Raw genomic sequence first — 7841 nt, 5'->3', positions numbered from 1 at the left:
TCTCATCTCCCCACCCCCTCCCTAAAAAACACACTTAATTTTCCCTTCCAGCTCACCAATGCACTTAATCCCACCCTCTAAGTACTGAAGCCTTCACCCCACATCAATTAAGTACCCAGAATCTCCCCTCACCTGTTGTATCATCTGGATCCAAACCCCCGCATTATTCCAATACTGGACCTATAGAGTTAAAAGGGAACTATGTCAACATGCACAAGACAGGCCTATCTGAAGGTTTAAGGGAAAGCAACACCATAATGAGAGCACAGAAGAGGGGACAGGTGTGTTGAGGTGGTGAGGCAAGGCTGCAAGAAACATGTCTGCTTAATCTGTTCTATTAGACTCCCCCAAGTGGTTAGTACAGTGCTCCTCCTGAAGGAAGCTCTCAAATGCTGTTGATTGATTGTAGTAGCAAAGTGTCCCTTAGAACTTCCACAGCCACAGAGAGAAGTGGGGGAACAAAGAGGCAGTTTGAGTGATCAGGAAGCCTGCTAAGATGGAGTAATAACCTCTTTAGCCCACTAACCACCCCTGCCCCCCAATGCAGGAATTAATGAGGTCAGGATAGAGTAAAAATACCCTCTCAGTCCAGCCCTACAGACAGGATTTTGGGATAATTAAGTAACCTCGAAAAACTCCCAGCTACTAAGCCAGTAAACAGATCAAAGCCTCTTTGCGAAACCCCCCCCCCCCCCGCCCTTATTTTCCCAAACCCAGCCACTACCATGATTCAAAGACAACCAGCCTTGAAAAAAGTAGGGCCCTGCAGGCTTATATAGGGCAGGAAGAGTATGGGGGTGGGGCATGTGTGCCTTAGTCACTAATTCCCCTGATTGGAAGCAGCTGGGGTAGAAATCAGTTGTCCCTGAGAGATGGCCCAGCTGCATCATTGGATACGGTATGGCTGCCAAAATGATAGAGTAGGACAGGTAGGCCTTTCCAGACTGAGCCCCCCTTTTCCTCTGCTCCTCCTCTTCTCCCCATCGCCCCTACTCCCTCCCTCTGAGCTACCCACTTCCCTGCCCCACAGCTCTTGTGTATAGCTGTACATAATTGTTATTCTATTTATTTTATTGTTGTGTATATATCTATAATTCTATTTATCTATTCTGATGCTAGTGACGCCTGTCTACTTGTTTTGTTTTGTTGTCTGTCTCCCCTTCTAGACTGTGAGCCCGTTGTCGGGTAGGGGTTGTCTCTATCTGTTGCCAAATTGTACTTTCCAAGCGCTTAGTACAGTGCTCTGCACATAGTAAGTGCTCAATAAATACAGTTGAATGAATGATTAGGATAGGATGAAAGGGTCTGTCCAGAGAAACACTAATTCCAAACACCTCTCCAGCCAGTCTCATCTCCGGCCCCACCCCTACCCCCCTTTCCTGTCCCGTCTCAGTTCCCTCCTCATAACCCCACGTCCAGGCTGCTGACATCGGACCCGAGGAATGGCCAGAAAAGCCTGTCCCTTCAAATCAAACAGCCCACCGCTCTCCCCACCTTCGGAGCCCTCTTAAAATCACATCTATGCAGCACGGATCAGTGGAGAGAGCACAGGCTTGGGAGTCTGAGGATGTGGGTTCTAATCCCAGTTCCTCCACTTGGCTGCTGTGTGACCTTGGGGAAGCCACTTAACTTCTCTGTGCATCAGTTACCTCATCAATAAAGTGGGGATTGAGGTTAAGATTGTGAGCCCCATGTGGGACAACCCTAGTACCTTGTATCTACCCCAGCGCTTAGAACAGTGACTGACACATAGTAAGCACTTAACAAATGCCAGAATTATTATCATATTATTATATCCTCCAAAAGGTCTTCCACAACTAAGTTCTCATTTCCCCTAACTGCTCTCCCTTCTACGTGGCCTGTACACTTGGATGGTATCCCTCTAAGCACTTGCCAGTCCCAGGTGGCCATCTCCTCTCTCTCTCATTTATTTCAGTGTCTGTTTTCCCTTGTAGACCGCAAGCTCCTTAAGGATCGGGATTATGTCCATCAACTCTATTGCAGTGTACTTTCCCAAGCACTCAGTACAGTGCTCTGCACAGAGTAAACGCTCAATAGATACGATCGACCGATAACCGATCGACGGTGGCTCGGGCTGCGGGAGGCCAGCGGGCGACCCCCATATCGCGACGGGCTCCGGTGGCTCGGTCTAGGGTGTGGCAGGGGGTTAGCAAAGGAAACCCCAGGCCTACAGCCTAGACCCAGCCTTCCTGCTCCCACCTGCCTCCCCTCCTTTCTGGCCTCGAATCAGGGGAGTGTCATCATCACACTCCCGTGACAATGAAATGTTTTTCCATGAAAAATCAATGTTTTTCCATGAAAAATACAGACCCGGGTCTGGGAGTCAGAAGCTCATGGGTTCTTACTCCCAGCTCTGCCACTTGTCTTCTGTGTGACCTCGGGTAAGTCACTTCACTTCTCTGGGCATCAGTTCCGTCATGCGTAAAATGGGGATGAAGACTGTGGGCCCCAAGTGGGACAGGGACTGTGTCCAATGTGATCCGCTAGTTTCCTCCCGAGCAATTAGTACAGGGCCTGGGGCATAATAAGGACAAAAAATTCCTACGAGTCACAGTGTCTGACCAGGTGCGCCAGAATCCCGGATAGGTGGGCCGAACACAGTTTGACACAGTTCTCGTCTGCCCGTCGACGGTCTCGGAGACTATACGTGGCAAGGCCTAGTGGACAGAGCCCAGGCCTACGAGGCAGAAGGACCTGTGTTCTAATCCTAATTCTGCTACTTGTCAGCTATGTGTCCTCGGGCCAGTCGCTTCACTTCTCTGGGCCTCGGTGACCTCGTTTGTAAAATGGGGGTTAAAACTGTGAGCCCCACGGGGGACAGGGACTCTGTCCGACCCGATTTTCTCGTATCAACCCCAGCACTTAGAACAGTGCCTCGCACATAGTAAGTGTCGTTGCTCCCCGGGGTTTCGGGGGCAACTCTCGGGTTCTTACCCTCTCCGGGTCTTCGGACGTCTCCGGACGCAGGCCGCGCGTTCACACCAGGAAGAGTCAGCCAGAGGTCCAAAGCTTGGTTGCCGTTTATTTGCTATCAGCGATTACATAGTTAATAAAGAGAGAGAGAACGAGAGAGAGAGAGAGAAGGAGGGAGAGAGAGCACCTATGTATCCCCCCTTGTCTTGTTCGTCTCTTATACCCCCCGTTGCCCGGGGGCAGGGTTTTCTCAGGCCATGTAGCACACTCACTCGCCACCCTCCAGCCACTAGCCTAGCAACAGCTCTGTCCATCACGAAGCGTTTGCTCTGGCTGGCCCCCAGCCACCCGTTGCCAACCATCGCTGGCTGCGGATATGGCCTTGAGGTTGCCTCTGAGCCTTGCAGGTGCAAGCTTGTTTTTCTTGCCCTGGTCCCTTTATCTCCTGTTGTTGAGTCTGTTTGGCTTTGAGCCGTTGGGTACGGTTTGTGTGCACATACTCCCTGTCTCAGCGCTTTCCCACACTCCCCACGTGTCCCCCTCCCGTTATGGCGGGGACCGCTAAGGGCGTCCGCGCAATGGGAGCATCTCGACCTTAAGCTCGCGGACCACCCGGGCAACAATGGAGCAAAAGAGACGAAGGAGGCACGGGAGGCACATGAGCAAAAGCAAACCCCCCCCCTGCAGTGGCGGCAAGGATCGAGACCAGCCAAGGGGCCAATCCCCCTGGCATCACGCGTTTGATCCAGCCCCAAAGTTCCTCCACCGCGTCCTCCCCGCGGCCGAGGTCATCCCAAGCCTTGGGGAAGCGCAGCGACTGGGCGTTGAGCTCGTCAGTAAGGTGGCACAGTTCCTGTAACTCGCCGGTCACGTTGGCGGCCAGGAAAAGTCCCTCCAGGTGTTTCTTTACTCCGTCCCAGGAGGCAGGGAACGAAGAGTTGGTGGCGTTGCAGCGGAGCGGAAGCACGCAGACATGCCGATACCGGTAGTCACATTTCACCGCCTGCCATTGGGACAGGAGGCGAACCTCGTCACCGAGCGTCTCGATCACATGCTGAAGGCCGATCAGCTCCTGCTGCAGGGAAGCGTCCAGGTGACTCTGAACCCCCCACGCCAGTTGGGTGGAGTGCATGAAGGCCGAGAGCTGAGACGCGAGGAAACCAGTCCGATCGTACAGATTCAGGATTTGCCATTCCTGGAAGGCGGAAAATGCGAGGTTCGCGATACCCAGCATGGCCTCAAATAATTCCCTGCGGGTGCGCAAGCCGCGCAAGTGGGTCGCTAGGGTGTGCCATCAATGGTCGGAGGCCTGGGAAAACCAAGGGTCAGCGGACTTAATGGGTATAAGTGTGTAGCGGGGCCGCCGGACCAGCCAAACGGCGTAATCAGCCGCACCCTCCGTGGTCATGGGTCGCGCCCGAGACATAAGGACGCATTGTGAGGAACCCGTGGTGGACAAGGAAAAGTCGCCATAAGCCAACCGGGAGGCAGTAAGGTTCCAGCTGGGGTCAGTACTTGGGCAGGCTATAAGTGCGTAAGGGGCAGGGATAAGGGCGTTCCCTTGAAAGACATAATCATGGTCGGCACAATTGCCCTGCAAGTGCAGGGAAACGTTCAGACCTTCACGGAAAATAATATGATACACAGAGAAAGGGTAATCCTGGCACGTCGCCCCGTCAGGGCAGGCGCACGAGCGGACCCTAACAGTCGCGGTGGGGGAGTGCAGGGAAGTAAAGGCTTTCCAGAGACCGGGGTGGTGCGTCCCCCACGGTAGCGCGTAAAGCCCTGGCGCGGCCGCCTCCGTATATGTGTGGTCCCCAATGTGGTTATCCCAGGTGAGTAGGAGGGTACCGTTACCGTTATGGGGAATACAGCGGAACATGCCCATGGAACAGTCAGTTAGAGGCATCCAAACCCCACCCCGACCCTTGGCGCACATTCTCCCGGGACCGGGGAGCGAGCTCGCATTTCGGATAGGGCCAAAGTACCCCCCGTATCCCTCACTGGATTTTTTGCCGTTGGGGGTGCACTGAAGTGTGCCGTGGATCCCCAGCAGGGTAAGGTTTCGGTGTGTGGGGTGCCCCTGACCTTGGGGTATATTGACTTACAGCGTATAAGTGAAATTTAGCAACCGCAAGCAAGATCGGGTTACCTCGGGCTGGTTCGAGAAAGCCCCATTGCCGGTGTACCAGCATATGGGGGGACCAGTGCTGCACAAGATAGCGCCCCAAATACGGATCTCACGCTGGTCTGTTTCCGGGGACTGACCCCGGCGCTGGCCCGTGAGCTTGGTCACGTTCCCCTGAAATGAGAGTTGGGGGGAGTCCTCCCTCCAGGAGACCATGCGTAACAAAGGCACATTGGCGGGGAGGGCCCACCTCCAAACCCCGCTCTGCTCCTCAACATCCTTCAGGTGGCTATTTACCAGAGCAGTCCAGTTAATCCGTGTCCCGGCCTCCCTCCCCACCGCGCCCCCGGGAAGAAGAAGGGGAAGGGGAAGGAGGGGGAGGAGGAGGGGAATCAGGGCGCTGGGACTTCCCCTGCGGCTGGGCATCGTCTTCCTCGACGAGGCGGAGGTGTCGCGAAGAGATCCAAACGGGGCCGTCACCTGTGGAAATACAAGCATATCCTCGACCCCGAATTAATACCGGATCAGGACCGCGCCAATCGCCCTCCACAGTATGCCACATCGCTCTCCCCATAGTGCGTGCGGGCGGGTGGTGGCGCCGGGGTTTCACGGTCGTGGATCCGTGGCAGAGTTGCCGCATGGTGGGGGAGAGTCCTGTCTCCTGATCAACAGATAGAAAGTTATGGGTGTACGTTGCCTTGTCTAGGGCGCACTGCGTGACCCGCTTCCCCACTCCCTGCTTTTGCAGGAGAGTTTTCAGCGCCCTGTTCGCCCTTTCCACTATGCCTTGGCCGTTGGGGTTGTAAGGTATCCCGGTAATATGGGAGATGCCAAAGGAGGAGAAAAAGAGGGACATGGCTTTAGAGACATAACAGGGGCCATTATCGGTCTTTATCTCCTGGGGTGTGCCCATAGTGGCAAAGCAATGGTATAAATGGTTTTGCACATGTTTTGCGGCTTCTCCGGCTTGGCGTGTCGCCAGCATGAATCCGGAGAAGGTGTCAATGGTCATATGAATCGTGGAGGTCCCCCAGTGGGTGACATCCATTTGCCACAGCTCGTTCGGCGTGAGCCCCCGGGGGTTCACACCCGTCGACCCTGCCGGCCGTGGGGTGAACGGAAGACAGCGAGTACAGCGCCGGACAATAGACCGGGCTTCCTCTCTAGTGACCCCATACAGCCGGCGGAGCGAGGTAGCCGGGAGATGGAACTCCCTATGCGCCGCAGCCGCGGCATCCAGCCCCATTAGTGACGGCCCTTCGGGGTGTAGGCTGGCACCCACAGTTCGGTTGCCTTCAAAGATCGGCCCTTGTCCGTCCGTGTGGGAACGGACGTGCATGAGGTATACCCTACATTCCCTAGCCGCTACGGCAGCCTGAAGCCGAGAGATCATGTTCCCAATCCCCGAGTGCCGGTCGAAAAGTATGGAGGTTTCGATTCGCCGGGCAAGATTAACGGCATACAGGCTATCCGAGATAATGTTGATCGCCTGGGGGTAGTTAGTCATTGCCCATATGATAGCGAAAAGTTCATTTCGCTGAGTCGAGCCGTATGGTGTGTCGAGCACCGACAAGGCACCGGTGGTCTGATTGAAAACTGCCGCCCGGTGTTCCTTGGTGGCGTCCGTAAAGACATTGTCTCCTCCGACCGGAGTATCGGAGCTCACCCGAGGGGTCAGAATGTCCGATCCCTCGTATAAGTGGCTAAGAGTCAACGGGGAGCGTTCTGTAAAGGTGGCCTGCTGTAAGAGCATGGCCCACAGGAAGCTGTCCCTGGCTATCGCCTCAAGGTCTCCCATGGTTATCCCGACATGGACTATAGGGTAAGTGGCTGAAAGCACCACTACCCTCTGTATGGCGTTCTGGCAAAAGCGACCGAGAAGCTCAGTCTCCTTTGGGAGAACACGGGAGGGGTTTCGAGGATAACACCATTCGAGAATCTCGGCTCCTTGGTGTACAGCCGCGAAAAGGCTACCCTCCCGAAATATCGTGACCTCCATGGGGAGGTTTGGTTCAGCTCGACAAGTAGGGCTACCCGCCAACCGCTGTGTGATTTCTCGGAGTGCGCTTTTCGCGGACTCCGTCCATTCGCGGTGCGATTTAAGATTGGGGTCTCCGTTTAGGAGATCGTACAGGGGTTGCATGAGGGCGGAGGGGATGGGCGTTCTTGCGCGCATCCATTGAATCTTCCCTACCAAACCCTGCACATTGTTTAACGTGACATATTTTCGGGGGTCAATTTGGGGTGGTATTTGAGTCACCCGGGTCTCGGTGACGTCAAACCCAAGGTACGTGTACGGGGCTGATTCTTGTACCTTCTCAGGTGCTACGAATAAACCCTGGGCTGCGAGGGCTGTCACCACTCGCCGGGTGAGCGTCCGTACCTGCCCTTGGTCTGGCATACCCAGAAGGATGTCGTCCATGTAATGGACGATCGTCGCCCCCGGGTATTCCTTGCGGAAAGGGGCGAGTATCTGCCCCACGAACCACTGGCATATGGTGGGACTACAAGACATGCCCTGTGGCAGCACCTTCCACTGGTACCGGAGTGCTGGTTCCGCGAAATTCGGGCTCGGGACAGTAAAAGCAAACTTCACCCTGTCGTCAGGGTGTAACGGGATGCTGTAAAAGCAGTCCTTAATGTCTATGACCCGGATCTGGTGATTTTTTGGAATCATGTTAGGGGAGGGCAATCCGGGTTGTAGGGGTCCCATTGGCACAATGAGCGCATTGATTTTTCTTAAATCCATGAGGAAGCGCCACTTCCCCGCGGCTTTCTT

At 54.9% G+C, this 7841-nt stretch overlaps 1 pseudogene; it reads left to right on the top strand.

Moving 5' to 3' along the window:
• Nucleotides 1-209: 209 nt before the first annotated feature.
• LOC119923428 overlaps nt 210-7841 on the top strand; it is a 47487-nt pseudogene continuing 39855 nt past the window's right edge.

This window comes from Tachyglossus aculeatus, unplaced genomic scaffold, assembly GCF_015852505.1.
Source record: "Tachyglossus aculeatus isolate mTacAcu1 unplaced genomic scaffold, mTacAcu1.pri scaffold_198_arrow_ctg1, whole genome shotgun sequence".
NCBI lineage: Eukaryota > Metazoa > Chordata > Mammalia > Monotremata > Tachyglossidae > Tachyglossus > Tachyglossus aculeatus.
This window is presented reverse-complemented; position numbering and strand designations above follow the sequence as displayed.